Here is a 20,451-nt window from a genome sequence, read left to right on the forward strand (position 1 = left end):
CCTGAATGTTCCCTAAAGACAGAAACTTTTTATGATTCCTTTTCTCCCCCTTATAAGACATATCCATGTTTTCTGACACTTAGATCTTGAGCTGAATGGACCCAAAGATGTTCCTTTAGGAAAACATTCAAGTAAATAACCCTCTACTTCATTCTCCTCCCAGCCCACTAGGCTGCTCAAATATTTGTGCTATGGCTTCATTTCTTCTCCTGACAATTCACCAATTAAAATGTTTAAACTCTAGGCTCTGATAGAGACGCTTCTTGTTTTCCCCTATCCTACTTCAGTCCTCTTTTCAAATGCCCAAGTCAGGCTGGTGAAAAGACTCAGTGGGCAAAGGTATTTGCTGCCAAGCCTATGACCCTAATTCCATCCATGGGATCCATGTAGTAGAGAGAACTGACCCCTACAATTTGTCCTCTGACCTGCTTGCACACCATAACATGAACATGTAGGGACACACACACACACACACACACACACACACACACACACACACAAATAAAACAAAATAAAAATGTAATAAATTTAGACAATAAACACACTTTTTAAAATTTTTCCATCACATTTGTATAAGACAAGGCTGAGTTTGGTCATCTTCTCACAATGCAATTTTAGGAGATACAGAACATACTATCCTAAAATATGCCCCTTGGTATGAGAACTGTTTAAACAGAAGGTAATTGAGGAGAATTAGATCACTGTAAACCTCTCTGACTCCCCATTTGTCTAAAGGGAGATCACATACCTGTAAACATGTCCCCATTTCCTTTTTTGTCAGAGATGATATAAGTTAATAAGCACAGAAAATTCCAGAGCTTCATTATGTCAGAGAAAGAGAATAGGCTGCATTACAAACTATCTACTAGCCTTCATCTACCATTGCTTTCCCTATATATTTTCCTTCTGAGCATTTACTGCTCTAGAGACTCAAAGCCCTTTGACCTTGTCTTAGAGTTCCCTAAAACACTATTGTTCTTTTTTAAAAAAATGAATATTAACACAAAGGAGGTCAAAGGCCAACCTTGGAGAGGCAGTTCTCTCTTTGCAACAAGTGGCACTCCAGGAACAAATGCAGGTGGTCATACTTGGCAGCAAGGGACTTGACTCACTGAGCTACCCAACTGATCCCTTACTGTTCTTCTTAGAAGATGCAATATGAACCCAACTTGTAACCACCTGTCATGCCCACTCCTGCTGCCATAAGAAAGTGCCACAGAGTGGGGCAGGCTTTGAAGTCTCAGATGCTCAAGCCACTGCTTAGCCATCTGGATGTAGAACTCACACCTCCTCCAGCACCATGTCTGTACACTGCCACCCTTCCCACCATAATGATAATAAACCAAACCTCTGAAACTGTAAGCCAGCCCCAATCAAATATTTTCCTTTATAAGAGTTGCCGTAGTCATGATGTCTCTTCACAGCAATAGAAACTCTAACTAAGACAAAAGTTTAGGGGCTTGCAGTTAGCCTGGGCTATTGTAAAACATGGCCTCAACAACAGACAACTAGAAAAAGAGGCAACAGTGTAGAACAGGAGGCAAAAGAACCACAAAAAGTGAGAAAGTCATATTTCACTGGAGTCAAACACAAGTTCAAACTCTAGAATAACCTACTAAGTCATTTCAGGTAGTTATCTCTCTCATCCTAATCTTGATTTACTTTTTTTAAAAATTGCTGAAGTAATTCTTAATATAAAGGATGGCAATGAAAATGAACAAACTTATATGAATTTAAAAGAATATCTGTTTCATTCGTGTCAGTGGCATAAGCTTTTGCTTTCCCAAAGCCAAAAGGTCTGCTGGGTCCATCCTTGTGCTGACATGCTATTTGTTAATTCTTAGACTAAGTGTGGCTTGGGGTTAGCCACTTTAATGCACAATTTCCCATCATCCCCACACCAGCCTGATGAGAAAGTTTCCACCATTAGAATCTAGTAACGTATTCCCCCATTATAGAGACAAAACAAGTAGCCATGGGTCTCCAACCCAACTTTATAAGACTCCAAAGACTGTCAGCCTGATCTCCTTGTCTAAATATAATAATAATAATAATAATAATAATAATAATAATAATAATAATAATTTTGAAACAGACTTCCAATTTCTATTTCCAATTTTGTTCTTAGATACACAGCATATTAAACCCTTCCTTGTGTCCTTTCCCTGAGGAATAATGGGCACAACAAAAATCCAAACTCAGTGCACAAGTCAGGCACAGGATCTGTAGAAACCCCAGATTGCAATTCTGATACAAGATAAAGAATCTGCTTCTCAGACTCCACAGACAGAACAAGAGATTATCACACCATTGTGGTTCTGTTGCCACAGACTCCGAAATGCAATCAGAGAAGACCAAGTCAAGTCAGTTGAAAAGCGAGTCAGAACTCCTCTGAAGCCATCAATCCTAGGACTGTTTAGTCTGGAATTAGATTAGTTTTGTACTGTTGACATGCCATAGCATGTGGATGTCCTTGATACTTGGTGATCACATTATTCAAAGAGGCTAGCGTTGCTTCCATTTAACAAGATCACATCATAGAATGTCAAATGACTGATCTGAGGGATTCCAGGAACAGATTCTCTATCTTCATGAAGTTCAGGAAATTCAATTGTGCAAGTTTAGAAGTGTATTAGATTTTTGAGGAAGGTATGTTCTTTTTTTCCCCATTTTTAAATTAGAGAAATCATGCACACATTTGTTTCCTTTGCCCTTGGAGATTATAAATACCCAGAGGCACCTGATTTTTACAGAGGATCTGCTGTCAAGAAGCAATGAAGTGCAAATAGAAGGCAATTGAACTTAGCAATTCGTTTATTTGGGAAGAAAACATCTGGAAGGAAAAAAAAGAGTATTTTAATAATTAGTTAGTCATATTAGATAAGGGGCATTCTAGTGTAGGATCTAGCTTTGTAATAAGGAGAATGACACTTTGCATGATGGAGGATTAGCAATTAACCTTTGAATTTAAGAAAGGGAATGAATAAAAAATGTTCAAGAAAATAATGAAAGAGGCTAGGGTTTTGAATTTTATTCATTAAATCTCCAGAGGTAAGATAATTACTTTTGAAAGTCTTACAGATTATATGTTTTGAGGACATTCACAAACAAAAGGTTCCTTCTTTGGGCCAATTCTAAGAGAGTGTATTCAGAAAATAATAACCTAGCATAGTTATCACTGGAAACTATAATCTAAGTACTGGATCAGATGTTCAGTTCTGATCACCCTTCACTTCAATCTTTATAATCACGATAAAGTAGCAAAAGAATGGAGGAAATAGCACTGGTGAGATTGCTCAGTGTAGATAGATTTTCCTGCCTGGCCCACAGTCAGGACAAATCCATCTCACCCACCAGGCCCATAGATGCTCAGAACCAACCAAGTAAACACACAGAAACTTACATTGTTTAGAAACTGTATGGCTGTGGCAGGCTTCTTGTTATCTACTTCTTCTATCTTAAATTAACCCATTTCTATTAATCTATACTTTGCCACGTGGCTCGTGGCTTACCATTACCTTACATCCTCCTTGTCATGGCAGCAGCTGGCAGTATCTCTCCTCCCCAGCCTTCCACCTCCCAGAATTCTCTTCTCTTTTGTCCTGCCTATACTTCTTGCCTAGCCACTGGCCAAACAGCATTTTATTTATACAGAGCAATATCCACAGCACTTCCCCTTCTATTTTTTTTAAAAGGAAGGTTTTAACTTTTACGTAGTAAAATTACATATAACAAAACAATTATCAACAAAGAATTACAGTTACAATATTAAAGAAGATATCCTATCTATCTTATATTTGTGAGTCTAAGGTTTTATATCTAACTTATCTCTTATCATAATTGAGGAAATTATAACTATCTAGTCTTCAATATTCGAATTCTCTCCATGCTTACTCTTGATTTCTAGGAATCCTTTCTTACATGTCATGTCATCTTTAAATCCAAACCTTCCATTCTGATAAAAAATAAATTTTTTCCAATAGCAATCTCTGAAGTCTCCCGAAGGAAGATGGGACCCCAACAACAACAACTCTACCCAGTCCAGAATGATGCCATGGTAATCATCATAATACTACACTTCTTGCCAGAATTTCAGACAATCTTACTCATCACTCTGAGAGTTGCTGCAGAATCTACAGTTAGTCTAACTGAGCTTTCTCATAATACCCAACAGAGATACCATCACCCCCTAAACAGCAGGAAGCAGTTCTAAGAAAAACAACGCCCCTTATCCCTAAGGTTTCATATTTCTCAGGGTTATGGATAATGGTTCTAGGGTTGGGGGTGGAAGAAACTGTTAAACTCAGTACTCTCCTTAATGAAAGAAAATATGTCTCAAAAAAAGGGAAAAGAAGAAATGGAATGGATAGGTATAAGATATTATGGTAGAGTATCATATACATTAGTAAACAAATTTAGTAAAATAGCAGCCTTAGATAATTTGAACTGTAATTTGCACTGTTATGAATTACTATATGTTGATACAAATATAAACTTTTTATATTCCTATTTAGGATAATTTGTATATTGATACAAATACAGAACTATGTTTGTTATAATGTACGCATATTTTTACTCTTATTTGAAATATTTGTATATTGATACAAATGTAAATTTATATCTGACATACTGTATGTATGTTTTACTTCTGTTTAAGATATTATGTATACTGATATATATTTAGGATTATTATCATGTTGCATATTGCACTATATATTTCTACCTCTGTTAAAGATATTTTGTGTATTGTCACAATTTTAAAGTCATTGTCCTTTTACTGTACATTTGCTTACAAACTATTTGTCTTGTTTACATGAAGCTTTAGTCCTTAGGTTGTTTAGGTAGATAAGACTTATAGATTTATTGTCACCTATGCTTGTCATCTCTATAATATGGTAGTTAGGTTATCCAGATTTATAAATACATAGGTCGGATGGACAGGTAATCTTCAAACACTTCATAGACCTAGAGAATATGGCATTTAAATAACTTAGAATTCTGTTGACGTGAGACACAATTGCTCCTGGCAGCACCAATTTGATCCTGAGAGAATATTGGGTTTCTAAGACATTTCCATTTGGAAGTTTGTCTTCTTGGCACAAAATGGTCTACTGGGCAAAGAGCTGCCCTTGCCTCAACTGCTGACAGTACAAATGCTGTCCTTTCTGGACAAGCGGGACACAAGGAAAGCGACCAATGTACTTTGCCAAGACAAGGTAAGATGGTCTTTCAGAATTCCTGCTTCTGAAAATGGTCTGTCAGATACTCTAGGCCTGTAGCCAATTTGAATGCACCAATGATGCTGAGAAACATTAGGTGACTGTCCAGGCTGCCAGCTGTCTCTGTCTACTCTTGCAAGGCTCCTGAAAGTTGCTTGCATCCTTTTCCCATTTTTCAGGTATTATTATATTCCTTCTCAGGTCTTCGATGAGGTTGAAGACTAGCAGTTATATTTACAACTTTATATATGTCTTAGGTAGAATATATTAAGTATTAGACTCAGGTTCTTTAGCATAGGACACCTTTTGAAATGATCTTTGTAACATGCCACCTAACCACGCTCTAGACTTCCCTGGATTTTAGTATGTGTTTTTTGCTTGATATTGTTTGCATTTATTGTATTTCCAACTTATCTAGGTCATTATCCCTCATTACTCCTGGACAATATTTGATAACCATTTCTTTGTATATAGTCTTGTATCAGGTTATAAACTTCTTATTTAGACAAAAGGGGGAGATGTAGTGGGTAGCCATCCCAGCCTTGAACTGGAAATTCCAACCCCCATTGAGGCTTTGGTAATGGTCACGTCCACAAGGTGGGGCTGAGGGAGGAAGCTGAAGACCCAGGATCAAAAGGAGAGGTTTTTCTTGGTTCCGGGACCCTGGACACTGGAGGTAGACTGAGCAGAGTTCTCCAGAGAACACTGCCTGCCAGACTGGCCATACCTTTCCCAGACCCTGCAACCTATCCCTTCATTTGTAAGTTACCCCACAAAATAAACCTCCCTTTTAACTACATGGAGTGCCTTAATAATTTCACCAGTAGCTCAGTGGTTAAGAACGCCTAGTGTTGCATCAGAAGACCTAAGTTCTGTTATCAGCACTCATCTGGGGCAGCTCACAACCACTAGTAACTTCAGCTCTAGGGGAACTGGAGCCTCTAGCCTTCACAGGCACTTAAACTCATGTGCACATATCTATAAACACACACACACACACACACACACACACACACACACACACAATTAAATAGAAATGTAACATTTTTAAAGAAGAGAATTAAGCTCTTCTATATGGGTATGGAGTCCAGTGTAAGGAGCAGTCTCCAAGGCTTTACTGTAGAGGATTACTGTCTATAAACATAAAATTACTTCACCATTCACTTAGACCAAAACATTTCTTTAAAATGTAGAAGCCATAATAAAGAAGTCATAGAGCCATACAACATCATTAAAATAGGAGATGGTGGCTAAAGTCCAGGGCAATGTGGGCCACAGGAGTTAGAAATAGTGACTTGTGTACAAAAGCAAATCTTTGTCCTTTGCCATTTGTCAACAAATGGAGAACTTGACTTCTTTTGTTGTAAAAAAGCATTCAGACTCTAATTTCAGAAGAATTATCCCAGATGTCAGAAACTTTGCATTTAAAGGCCTAAAAAATCTAGAAAATGAAAATAAATATACTGATTATACTTTAGGTAAGTCCTCACCAGTGTGAAAAGTAAAATCAGGACAATAAAGTGAGGTTGATTTTTGATGTCTGGAGAGATGGGTACCATGAAAGGGAATCACAGAGGAAAAAAAACTAAGAAGAGGTGGGTATGGTGTTGTATTCCCATAATTCCAACATACAGTGGCTTTTACTGCACAAAGATTGCAAATTCAAGACCACTCTGAGCTATATAGCAAATCTTCTTTTCAACAATAACAAAAAGAGCTAAAGAATGTTGAGAAGAAATCAAGATGGTTTGCTAAACTTCTGTGTTTTCATTACTCATCAAAATAACGTGGTATACAGAGGTACTGAATCAGAATAACCCAGCAGATGTGGCCCAGACATGGTGGTCTGCACTGTGAATGTGTGTTGGTCATGATGGCTGCCATTGCTCCTGCTGTTGCAGCTTTTTCATGAGAGACTCCTGCTGAAGGAAAACATTTGAGAGTGTGAAGTCTTTAGAAGCCACTGCTGGGTTACTCTTGGACTTCCAACACCCAGACAAACAAGTCCAGGTAAAGGAGATTTTCTTACAAAGCATAGGCCATTTTTCTTCTTCTTTGATCCCATAGATGTGAATATAATGAGATTTTATCACAAACACTTTATTCTATTGTTACTTGTGCCAGAGAGATGGTGCATTACAGACTCTTGGCTTTGATGTAGACAATGAAACTTTCTAATAGATTGCCAATTGCTTTGACACAAAAGCTAGAGAAAATGTATCTCATCTGAAAGCCTTGTTGCCAATCTGTCTCTAGCATGGCAGCTGTCAAATTTGGCCCCTAAACTGCCTGCCCTTGATTAAAGGAGTGAGCCAAAGAAAGAGTAATAGTCTGCCAAGTTAGGTGGCCATAATCCTCAATATTGGTAATTACACTGTAAATACATTGAGCTTTGTTGTTGAAGATCAGGGAGTGCTATTTTGGCTTCTTCTATGTCAAAGCTGTTTCCAGTCTTTCCTAGACTCGAAAACTTAAATGTTCTCAAGCATCTCCTAAATTACCCTTTTGGGAGGTTTGGTCAGATCACCTAAGGCAGCTTGTGCTGAGGGCGGTCATCTGAGAAAATTTTAGGCAATCATAGAAAAGCCCTTGTCTGTTTCATTTTCTCAGGAAGGAAGTCAGTCTCAATACGTGTCTTTATGAAAAGCGGTCTGAGGTCTCAGCTTCCTAATGGTCCTTAGTTCTGAGATTACATCATGAGCAAAAGAGCTCACCTGCTTCTCCTCCTCCAAATCAGCAAAAGAATGAAGTCATCTTATGGTATTGCCAGATGTGGGTGAAAAGCACATTGAAAGTCCCTTTTTACTTAACCAATTTCTCCTATCTCTGGCAGTAAAAATGTGCTGTTCTTTACTTTCCTCTGTCAGGTTGAAGTTCTCTAGTAGCTGTGCCTCTCCTTTTATTTGTGAGTCTTTGTCCTAAATAATAGGATGCATTTGCTCAGATTTCTCTATTCTATTGGTGAACACATGACCTCACCTCTCACTTAAACTGTCAAAGTGTGTGTGGCAGTCTTCTGACTGTCCTGCTGCTCATGTAGCAACAGCACACAGCAGTTTTCACAGTCTCTGAAGAGGACTCAATAATTCAACACCTCTGCTACAATTGGCATCTATTTATTTACCCTGGTTGAACTATTCCCCAACTATCTAAGAGATAAAACACAAGAATAACTGCATTGAATTCTATGCTAAACTAATGAAATCAAATACATATCCACTGAATCCACATGATGGTTTGAAAATCTCTTCCACTGGAAACCATCTTTGCAGTTGAAACTCCATTCATCTTGAGCTTCCCACAGAAACTATTTTGAAACTGTTACATTTTAAAAAACCGCATTGATCTGTGGTTGGTATGTGAAATGAATAAAAAAATTTCCTTAATAAAAAAGGAAGAGAATACAGATGAAGAATATAATATTTTCCATGTTTTGAACTTTACAATTTGCTGAAAGCGAAAATAACACAGTTTCCTCTATATTTTCAGCAAGGTAAACAATTGTATTTACCTGAAGACATGCTAGAATGGCCTACATGGCATATCCAGATCCTCACCAACATCCCAGCCACATGAATACTCATCCATCCTTTATCTCACATCTAAAATTTAAAATGAAATTAAAAAAAATAAAAACCCACAAAATCAAGTAAGACGAAACAAACTAACAGAAGACAGCCCAAGAAAAAGCACATGAAACATACATATGTGCAGAAACACATGTGAACATATAGAAATACAGTATCAGAAAGCATAATATGCTCTTCACATTGGCATAAAGGCCACAACAGAGCATCAGGTCTGACATGGGCGTGACCATGGGTCTGCAGTTGCAGGGTTGCCTGGGTAACCTCTCAGTCTCTGCATTACCACCTCCTTCCATCCATAATCAGTGACAATGTCCACTATGTAAACCCTTCATGGTGGGATAAATAAAGTAGAAAACAAGGAAGGAGCAAAGCATTGATTACGCATGTAATAATAATGAGCAACTGTGGCAGGAAAAAGCATATGAGGACAAATGTTAAGGCAAATGACCATGGAAACAGTTACATCACAGCAGGATCAAAGTGTAATGCATTCTAGAACAGAGCACAACAATTGCAGAGATAATTCTGCAGAATCAGAAGTAATTGATTCTCATAAAAACAATGAAATTCTTTCATGAAGACCTCATATAGAAAAATACTAAATGAACTTTCCTCTGGTCTTCTCAAGATTGAAGAAGAAAAATCAAAGGAAAAGGGCACACACCTAAGATCCTACATTGTTGCCAATGGCAGTACCAACTGTCATTTATCAGAGTAGCATGGAAAACACAGTATGTATGTTAGGATTCCATAGACACAAAATGCTAGCTTTAAGTAATTTTTTCTAATTACAATAAAGCAGGTGGGCTTAGGCATCTGAATACTTCATTACCAACTGTGCACTGTTAACAACTGTGCATCATAGAATAAAAAGTACATGTTAAAGCCATTTTAAAAATATCAAAAACACTCCCTCCCCACATTGCTTTATCTAGGCAGCACCAAAATTTAGGAAGTGATATCTTGAAATCCATGGCTTAAGATGTTGATCCAAATATTAATCTCACCAGAAAGTAATGTTTATTGTCATAGATGTGCCCAAATACCTTCGTTGGCAATGATGATATATTGGTTGTTATGCATACTTAGCGGCAAAAAAAAAAAAAAATTCTAAAAGAGGCTCTTTGACCTTGAGTGCAAAACCAAGACAGAACCAAAAGAACACCCCTAAGTTAATACTACACAGTTTCATTTTCCTACAGAGTCATTACAACCCAGTCAACCATGAAAGAAGTATCCATACCTTGCATTTAGAAACCTGACACACTAATATTATCAGTATTTATTGTAATTGTCATTAGTAGTAATATGAATAGTAGTATAACTTGTCATTTATTGGTATCATAAGCCAAACACTATATTAAATGCATAATGTATATCCATGATGTTCATAACTAAATGCTTGAAGGAACATTGATTATATTAGAAACCTCATTTCTATAAATAGTCAAAGTATATACAGCTTTCTATGAAGATTCCTTCTTAAGCTAGAAGGGAAGAACTTGCCTAAATATACAATCATAATCCTTCTTGAAGAAGAAACTAGATGATCACTGTCTTTGAGGAAATAAGTCATGGTTATTGTCAACTGGTCAAAGAGACTATAAGGAATAAAGCCCAAAGGAATAAACATGAAAAAAGAAAAATAAATATTTTAATAATAAATCCATAAGAAATATAGGAACACTAAAGACTCAAGTAGGACTTATTGTAGTGTATAATGAAAGAAAAGAAAAATAAACTATATTAAGTGTCTAAGCAAGGAAAAGACTCCATATCATATTAAACATGAAGAAAATCAAAACAGACTAGGTAAAAGATGGAGCTTAACTCTGAATGTGTATTCATTAACAGCTAAGTTTTTAAATTCACATGCCTTCATATGGGAATGAATCATCCATGTTAAAAGCATGTATAAAATAAATAGTCCTGGCCTGGAGAGATGGCTCAGAGGTTAAGAGCACTGACTGCTCTTCCAGAGGTCCTGAGTTCAATTCCCAGCAACCACATGGTGGCTCACAACCATCTCTAATGAGATCTGGCACCCTCTTCTGGCCTGTAGTCAGACATCCTGTATACACAATAAGTAAATAAAGTAGTCATACATATACTTTAAAAAAAATAATAAATCCATTCTGTGACGGCACAGTCTTTTAGCAGTTGAATGTTAAGTAATAACCTTTTTGAGATTCATCATTATCATTGCAAAATGAAAATTAATCAAACTACTTTGCCAAAATAATCCTTTTTATAACATAAAGGATCAGATAATTGAGAGAAAAATTTTTGAAATAATAGAATATCACATAAATGTAGAACACTTTTCTTCTTGTCAGAATGCAGCTACCTGCAAACTCTTGTTCCTATACTACCACCCTTCATAAAGTTATGAGACCACATTTAAAAAATGGTATCTTTACCTCAATGACTGGCCCTAAAGAGTATGAGGAAAGTGGACCAAAAAATTCATGTGAAAAAGCTACCTGAAGATAGAAAATCTGGACAGTTCCTCTTTATCTCCATTAATAAATTTAATCATTTATTCATTCTATAGTTTTTCTCTCATGGGAAATTATGAACTTGTTTCCACCTCTTCTTTATAAGAAGATATGAATAGGATAATAATTTCTTGAATGTTGGCTGTGATGAAATCAGTTTCTAGATAGATTTTTGGGAGCCTATACAACTTAACTATACCTTTGTATCCAGCAATGGGACAGTAAGTGATCAATAAATGGTAACTCATACCGCTGTTCTCAGACCATGAAAAATAACCTTATTAATAATTATGTTTTACTTCTCCCTGACAAATTCTCTCTATGACCAAAGTTTAATCATAATTCTTGGACTCCACCAAGGCCCAGTCCTCAGGTGTCTTCCAAGAACCCATTTTTAGCAAAGATCTTATCTTCCATAGATACCTGATCATCTTATCTCATTGGATGTCATCATCTTAAGGTGCTATATGAGCATCTGGTCTACCTTTCATATCCTTTCATTAGGTTCACTAACTCAATCTCTCATATATTTGATGCTACTTGTTAATAACTTTCCATCTACCAGTTTGTCTATCCTACTCTGCTTTGTGGCTATAAATTCCTATTTTTTCTTGCTATGTTCAGAGTTGAGTCAACTTCTTTCCCCATTGCATATACCAAGAGAAGTCATGACCACACTGTCAGAGTTGTCACACATTCTTGCAGTTCCAAGAAGAGTAATTGTGTCTTTTTTTTCACATGACTCAATGACAAAGGTCTTCTATCTCTTTAGTCATTCTCCTTCAGCTTCTATGGATAAGAAAAGTATAGACATCTGACTCTTTCTTAAATTCAGCTAGGATGTATCAAGGTGTCTTTGTCAGATACTGTATTTGAGAAAGACAGCCCTTTTTTGGATAGGTTTATCTGCAAGATGCATAAACTTTTCAGGTTGAACTTAATGCCAACTCTGATTGCTAGAGCTCCATCTATCAGTTTGAAATTTGAAAGACTAAAAATTCTGGAAGAAAACATAGGTTGTACCCAATAAGATGCAGGTGTATGAAAGGACTTTCTGAACTGGACTCCATTAGCCAAGGAATTGAGACCAACAGTTGACAATTGGGACCTAATAAAGCTAAAAGGATTTTGCACACCTGAAAAAACAATCCAGTGAAGAAAAGACTCACAGAGTAGGAAAGACTCTTTGCCAGCTATATTCTGACAGAGGATTAATAACTAGAATATACGAAGAACTCATAAAATGAAGAATCAAGGAAACAAATGATCCAACACACACACAAAATGGCTGGGATCTACACAGAAATTTCTCAATAGCATAAATTAACATACTTATGAAATACATCAGAAATTGATTATCATCCTTAACAACTTAGGGAAATGCAATTTAAAGTAACTTTGAGATTTGATTTCATCTTACTACTGTTAGAATGGCTACCAAAGTTGACTTGGTTCTAGAGAAAGAGGAACCCTCATTTGCAGCTGATGGAACTATAAATTGGTGCCTGGAAATGGAGAATCCTTAACAACAACAACAACAAAAAAAAACCCCTAAAAATAAATCCAACCATATGACCCAGCTATACACTTCTTGGCATATGACCAAGGGACTTGACATAGTCCTCCACAGATACTTGGTCATCAATTCTCACTGTTGTCCTACCCACAAAATATCCAAGATAATATAACTTAGATGTACTTCAACAAATGAATAATAAAAATGTGATACATATACACAGTGGGATATAATTCTGCTCTAAAGAAAAGGGAAATCATGAAATTTGCAGATAAATAGATCAAGAAAAAAATTGCTGTGAAATATTTGTTTACACTGTGTGAAGATGTGTCACTGTGATTGGCTAAATAAAGAGTTGAATGTCCAATAGCTAAGCAGGAGAGAACAGATGGGACTTCCAGGGAGAGAGGGGACTCTTGGAAGAAGAGAGGAGGAGACACCAGTGAGGTGTAGAACAAGTAGGACATACAGTACAGGGGAGAGGTAACTGAGCCACATGGCAGAAAATAGACTGAAAGATATGGGTTAAGTTATCACAGCTGGTTGGAGACAAGCCTAAGCTAAAAGCCAAGCTTTCATAATTAATAATAAGTCTCCGTGTCATTATTTGCAGGCTGGCAGTCCAAGAAAGTCTGACAAGATAGCTTACTACAAAAGATTTTACTGAATGAGGCAACCCAGTTCCAGAAACATAAACTTTGCATGTTCTCCCTCATCTGTAGTTCCCAGTTCCAAATCTTCAGATGTGAGTATACAACAGAAGTTATGCACAGAAACCAGAAAGGTTTAGTGAGCTCATGGTCAGGTGGGGACTTGAAATGTAACTAGTATAATTCAAGAGATATGAGGCATGAAACAGAATAATTGGGAAAGATCACCACCTAGGAGGGTTGGAGGGACATCAGTGCAGAGGGAGAAGGAGGGACAAGGACAGATAACACCAAACTTGTTTGATAAAGCCTCAAGAATTCATATCATTTTATATTTACTTAAAATTATATATAATACATATATATGTATAAACACATTATACAGTACATACATACATATACATGTACAATATATGTGTATATATGTAGTATATGTTTTATGTATATATAATAAATAAATATTTTTAAAAGTTAAGCTGTTTGGTGGTAGTGCTCCCAACAAGACACAGACTAACAAAACCCCAGTATCAGGCACAAGAAATCTCCTTTTCAGTGGTTGGTTAGGGTAGCCCAAGTGACTCCCTAAAAAACATTCTTGTAGTCCTTAGTTGCTTCTCAGAGTTGAGGTGGGGCCCTATTGCTAAAGATACCACACACTTAGAACACAGGACTCACATGATTCCAGCTGAATCTAACATGAAACATTCTTTCCTGCTGTCTAGCATTCATGGTTCCAGAACACAGTGTGGTGATATTGTGTTCCCCCAAATATTGTGCACCCTAATAAACTTATCTGGGGTCAGAGAACAGAACAGCCACTAGATACAGAGGACAGAGGCCAGAAAATGGTGGCACACAAGCTTTTAATCCTCACATTCCAGAGGCAGACATCTGTCTGGATCTCTGTGAGTTCAAAGCCACACTGGAAACAGCTAGGCGTGGTAACAAAAGTCTTTAATCCAAGGAAGTGAGCCTTTAATCCGAGGAAGTGATGGCAAGAAGCAGAAAGGTATTTAAGGTGTGAGGATGAGAAACTAGAGCTGGTTAAGCTTTTAGGCTTTTGAGCAGCAGTTCAGCTGAGATCCATTTGGATGAGGACTCAGAGGCATCCAGTCTGAGGAAACAGGATCAGCTGAGGAACTGGCAAGTTGAGGAAGCTGTGGCTTGTTCTGCTTCTCTGATCTTCCAGCATTCATCCCAATACCTGACTTCAGATTTGATTTTATTAATAAGACCAGTTAAGATATTTGCTACACCACAGTACTGCAGGTGACAAGGTAGAGAAACTCTTAAACTGTTCTACCCATTAACAACACACAAAACCATTACAATTACCACCAGGGCAAGATACTCATAAAAGTGCAGTAAGTGGTGCTTATGTATCAGTAGCAACCAAAAGCTATCTGACTGAACTAACATACAGTCAACAGGAGGGAAGCCATGCCTGATACTGGAAACACAGCCATCTTTCTGGGGCAAGTAAGGTTATGAACATTAGAAAAAAACCTACCTGCACTTCGCTAGACCAGCAGAGGTCTTTATTACATTCTAAATTTTATCCTCATACTCACAGATTAACTGTGACCACAGCTCCCTCATCAATGCAATATCTCTTTGAAGAAGATAGAAACTATCACAGAAGACAACTGGACACAAAGCAGAGATGGACAGGATGAGGGGATCCCAGCCCCAACAGATAAACCATGTCACAGCGCAGACACCTCTGGTCAGGGGACACTGTAGAAGAGCAGGAAGATTGCAGGAGTCAGTGTCTCAGGAAGTCAGCTGTGAAACAGTATCTCCCAGAAATGGCGCATAGACCAGACCAGAGAAAAGGCAATACCAATAAACGTGTTAATGTGGAAGGGGTAAAAACGTGCAGTTTGCCATACCTAGACAAAAAACAAAACAAAACAAAACAAAAAACAAAACAAAAAAACCTACAGGAAGATGACTGCTAGGGAGAGAGTCAGCCTCTCCCTAGGATAAGCACCTTTGCTGGTTTCCAGTGCAGCACTCAGCCTTGAAACCATATACACATTACCAGCAAAAAGGACTAATCAGATTACACACAGAGATATATATGCATTACAAGCACACATGCACACAAGCATATACACACATATATGTACATATGCATATATGTATGTATTAACAATAATTTAAAAAGAACTGATCAAATTGAGGCAGACACATTAGGAGGAGTTCAGGGAGGTTAGTTGGGAAGCATTGGCAGGAGGACAGAGAATAGGGGAAGTGATGTAACTCTATTTCAATTAAAAATGTATTTTTAGGCCAGGCGGTGGTGGTGCATGCCTGTAATCCCAGCACTCGGGAGGCAGAGGCAAGTGGATCTCTGTGAGTTCGAGGCCAGCCTGGTCTACGGAGCTAGTCCAGGACAGGCTCCAAAGCTACAAAGAAACCCTGTCTCGAAAATACATAATATATATAAAGTTCACAGTGAGAAAAGATGATATGTTTTAGTAGGATGTCATTAATTCACTAATTTTTTTCAGTTTAATGTTAATTATTGCCTAAACACACTAATAGTTCATATTATACATCTCATATAATTGTCTATACTGTTAGGCTAGGTTAATTGTTCCTAGGGTAAGAGATTGTGTCATATCTGTACCATCTGCCATCACTAGCATAATTTCTTTCCCTAACTCCATACCTGCTGCCTTAATTCTCCAGACCACATTTGCTATTCTCTACTGTGTGTTTGGATCATGGCTATCTCTACAACTTTAGTTCCAGCTTCCTACTTTACACCCCAGCTTCCTACTTTACAGCAGACAGCAAGCTACTAGTCACATTACTCTTAGTAACTATGTCAATATAAAGCCACCCAGTCAATCATCCAGAACTCAGTAATTGTGACGCAGATCACGTGAGGACAAGGGAAACTTTAAACAAGCTCAAGACACTAAATGTGTCTCCCAAATTATCACTGAAAAACAACCCTGGGCCAGATATAAAGAGAAAGAGAAGACAAAGTTACGGATGGTACCACCCTAGAGGTACGCCAGTGCTGTCGTGTTGGGGTGATTTGATACCCTTTCTAACTGGTATTGGAACTTACAGAGAAATGTACCTTTCTTGCAAAAGAACAAGTCAATGCCAAATTTATCCACCAAGATGATTTAAACTGAAGGTTAAACAAAATTTTCTAAGGGGCAATTATTTTTTAAGTAAGATAGGAGAAATACGTTCTTAAAAGTTTCACTCAGCAACATTTTTCAAGTTGTTAAATGCAACTGGAAAAAATAGGGTCACATTGAAAGTTGGCTCCACAAAAACACTTGCTTAGAAAGTGCTAGCAACAAATAAATAACATTTGGGTAAACAATCATTTTGTTCTGACTGCATAAATGGGGAAAAAGTCTCCAAATGCTTCAGTGCCCTCTTTATGAAAGACCTGTCAACCACAGATGCTGTTCTTGGTAATACATTACTAGAGATACGCACACACCTTGTTTTCACAGCTATTAACCAAATGTTAAATATTATGCAAGTGCCATTTGAAAACCATGTGTGTCTGAGAGGCATTTGCTTTATAATTTATTATATAATGTTCTCACAAGGAACTAAGGAAAACAAAATATCTGGAACAAGGACTTTTACCAGAAGTTTCAAAAAATAAGCATATCAAAACTCAGTATGTGTCTAAGTAATAGTAATTAAGTGTAACAGAGACAAGGAGGAAAGATGGCACTGAGAGGACAAATTCTGAATTCCACAGCACCGAAGCATGAGTAACACGCCTGTTTTCTTATTACTCTTGCTACTATCATGAACGCTTTTAGGCATGATCAAGAATTGCCTTCCTGCCCTGCGTGGCCTACATCTCATTGAGTCATTGGCCATATGGGTCTCATAGACCTCCCAGAACATCGCAAGGCTATTTATTGGTTACTCTCCATAACCTGATTGTAAGGTTCTGTAGCTGAAGGCACAAATTACCTACATCACTGAACATGGAAAAATCCAACTGGCCCTCCATTAGAAACTTCACCCTATTGTGTAGTGTCCATAATGATCGAAGGTAGTTGGTTTGCTTCCACAGTGAGGGGAAGCACTTTACATGAACTTGGGTGGTAATGGAAGTAAGGAGGATCTGGGGGAAGGCAAATAATATCCTCAAAATACACTGTATAAAAGTATTAGATAATAAATAAATGAGAACTGCATTTCTATACTTGAAGTCAGCTATCATCTTAAGAATCTCCTGGGGAGAGTGTCAAAATCCAGGCTTTTGCATAGACAGTGTTTATGAAAGTCAAATAATTAATTCAGTAGCAAGCCCTGCAATTAGCCACAAAGCATTCCAGGACTTGTCCTAGTATTTAGTAATAATTAACACAAGCCTCAGGAACTAATTGCAGGTGTATTTCCAGCATCTCATTCATATCCAAGGTCCTTGGAGAACAACTCTTTTGTACTAGCATTGTAACCAGACAATAATACCCTTGGTTATGTTTTTTTTTTTTTTTAATTCATCACCATGCATGTTTTCAGAAAGGTAGACTATTTCACTTAGACACAACTCTAAAATGTTATGACTACTGTTTGCTTCAGTGATAAAGGGAGAAACCTGTAGAAAAAGAAGAAACTAGAAAAGGGAAATAACTTACATGAGCCCCATTAGCCCATCTAATAAACAACACAGTCCACATACTGCATATCATTTTACTGTACATCAATAATTCAGACACCAGTTAAATAGGTTGCTAGAGCGGTGTTTGCTGTGGCCCTTGAAAAGCTGAAAGGCAAACAAATAAGCAAGACTTCCATCTTTGGCAATGTGCCTATCGAATATCATGGCACTGTTGATTATTATTGAAAAAGGTGGACAGCAGCCATTGTTCCTCAAAGGATCTACTTAATGGATGGACTGACACAGTGATCCCAGAATTCTCCCATTTTACCCTTTAGAGCAGGACAAATAGCTAATTAAATACTATTTACCAAGGTTCATTAGCTGAATTTCTCCTCCAGGTAGTTAAGACTCAGATTTGGGACTGTGATGACCTATGAGTTATTTAAAACTAAGCAAGATTCCCTTCCCACTCTACAGAGCTAAGGACAGCTCTGAAGTATGATACACAGTGCAAACTCTGAAATCAGATTTCCTGAAATGGAAGCCATAGAAGTGAAGATGAATACTTCAACCTCTTTGTCTTTCATATGAATAGAATGTAATTCATACTAATAGAAAAAGAACTATTTTACGGTAATAAAGTGAGGATGAAATAAAATAATGCAAACAGAAGACTAGTACAGTAGCTGGCATATGATAGGCATTAAAAAGAGCTAGCTACTACTTTCTTTGTTCCTGACCCTAACTGCATATAGCAGTAAGAGCATATAGAGTAAGAGCAGCCAGTTAAAAACTGAAGCTCACACAGACTCAACTCATATTCCCCCTTTAATCTCTTTGTGCATCAATAAGGTTTTCCCAGAGGTTGAGGGGAAACCTAAGACAGAAATTTGAAAAGCATCCATATGGAATCAGCATTCAGACCCATCTAGGCATGTGTGAGGTCCTACAATGATAGTAGATGTAGTGTGATGGGAGACAGATTTTGCAGAATTTGCTTAGGGAAAAGATATGAACCAATGAGTCAGGAGCAGAAGATTGGCATGGAACTAGAATAAAAATGGAAATTCTCAGTTTAGATGTTTGTCACTATTCAGAGTGATCATAGTTGGCCATCCCAGTGGTATGAAAAAAGTGAAAAGCACTATTAGCATCCGTGGTGATTCAGATTCCACCTAACAGCACTAGAAATGTGCCTTGCCTCCCATGTGAGCTTAAAGAAGAGATGGGCAATGGTGTGTGAAGTGAATTAGCAGATGTCTGGCCTTGGTAGTTAGAGACAGATGAGGACACAACAGAACTGTTCACCTGCTAATGGCAACAGCTGCAGAATCCAGGATCAACTCAAAATCATGCAGGTCTTCAGGGTGGCAAGTGCTGGGCTGGCATGCAGAGCCCAATAGTACAGTCAAGTTTATATCTGTCTAGTAAAGAAAACTGGCTGTCAGGCTGCGGCTTCATCAAAAACATCTCTTCCTTAAGCCCAGTATTACTTGGGAGACTGAGCTACCAGAGAGATACTCAGAATTAAGCTTGAATTTTTATAGGCCCTTATGAGTGTTCTCTGGGCACTTACTCCTGGCTTCCATTTCTGTCATGCTTTCTGTCCTCTTAGAAACCCTGTGTTTCTAAGAAGACATTGCTGTAGCAGTTGCTGGTCTGATAAGTCGCTGCACAGATTTTTCTGGCAGTAACTGAGCCACAGAGCTCAGTGGTAGCAAAAGCTGTTCCCTACTCTGAGTCTCAGAAGTCAGGTCACTTGGTTTTGGAGGTTGGGATATGACAGCTAAGCTACAAAGACGTGTTCTGTGTTTGTGCTGGGAGTAGAGATGGCTGGGTAGGATAAGAAGATTCCTTGGTGGGTTTTTCTTTGTATTCTTAATGTTTTTTGTCAAGTGAAATATATTCAAAACAAATAACAAATTGGTAACAAAGAGAAGTTATTAGAAAATTATGCCTCTTTCGGTTGTGATATTCAGTTTATAAACTTGAATACAAAAGTTACTTACCTATTATTTTAAAATGCCTAACAGTATTAGCTGAATAAGAATAACAAAAGATATAACTGAACAGAATAAGAACAGCATAGACCCAAGTGAATCAGGAGAAAACCCAGGGGTCTGAAACCTACACAAAGAACTGCAGGCAACAAGGAATATTCAGTGGAAAAAATCATTTCCTCCAGAGAAGAGTCCATCAACTGGCTATCAATACCAAATGGCTATCACTGAAAAGCATGCATATGAGTAATATAACATAGGATAAAAGGTTATATTTAGGAGTATATATGTATACACATATATACATGCATGTAACAACAATTAATGAAAAAATAGCCCATGAATTTGAAAGAGAAAAAGGAGAGGTATAAGGGA

The 20,451-nt window shown here is 37.6% G+C and overlaps 1 pseudogene; it reads left to right on the forward strand.

Moving 5' to 3' along the window:
- The first annotated feature begins 9,252 nt into the window (after window positions 1–9,252).
- On the forward strand, window positions 9,253–9,563 carry LOC118585381 (annotated as a pseudogene).
- The last annotated feature ends 10,888 nt before the right edge of the window (window positions 9,564–20,451 follow it).

This window comes from Onychomys torridus, chromosome 6, assembly GCF_903995425.1.
Source record: "Onychomys torridus chromosome 6, mOncTor1.1, whole genome shotgun sequence".
NCBI classification, from domain to species: Eukaryota; Metazoa; Chordata; class Mammalia; order Rodentia; family Cricetidae; genus Onychomys; species Onychomys torridus.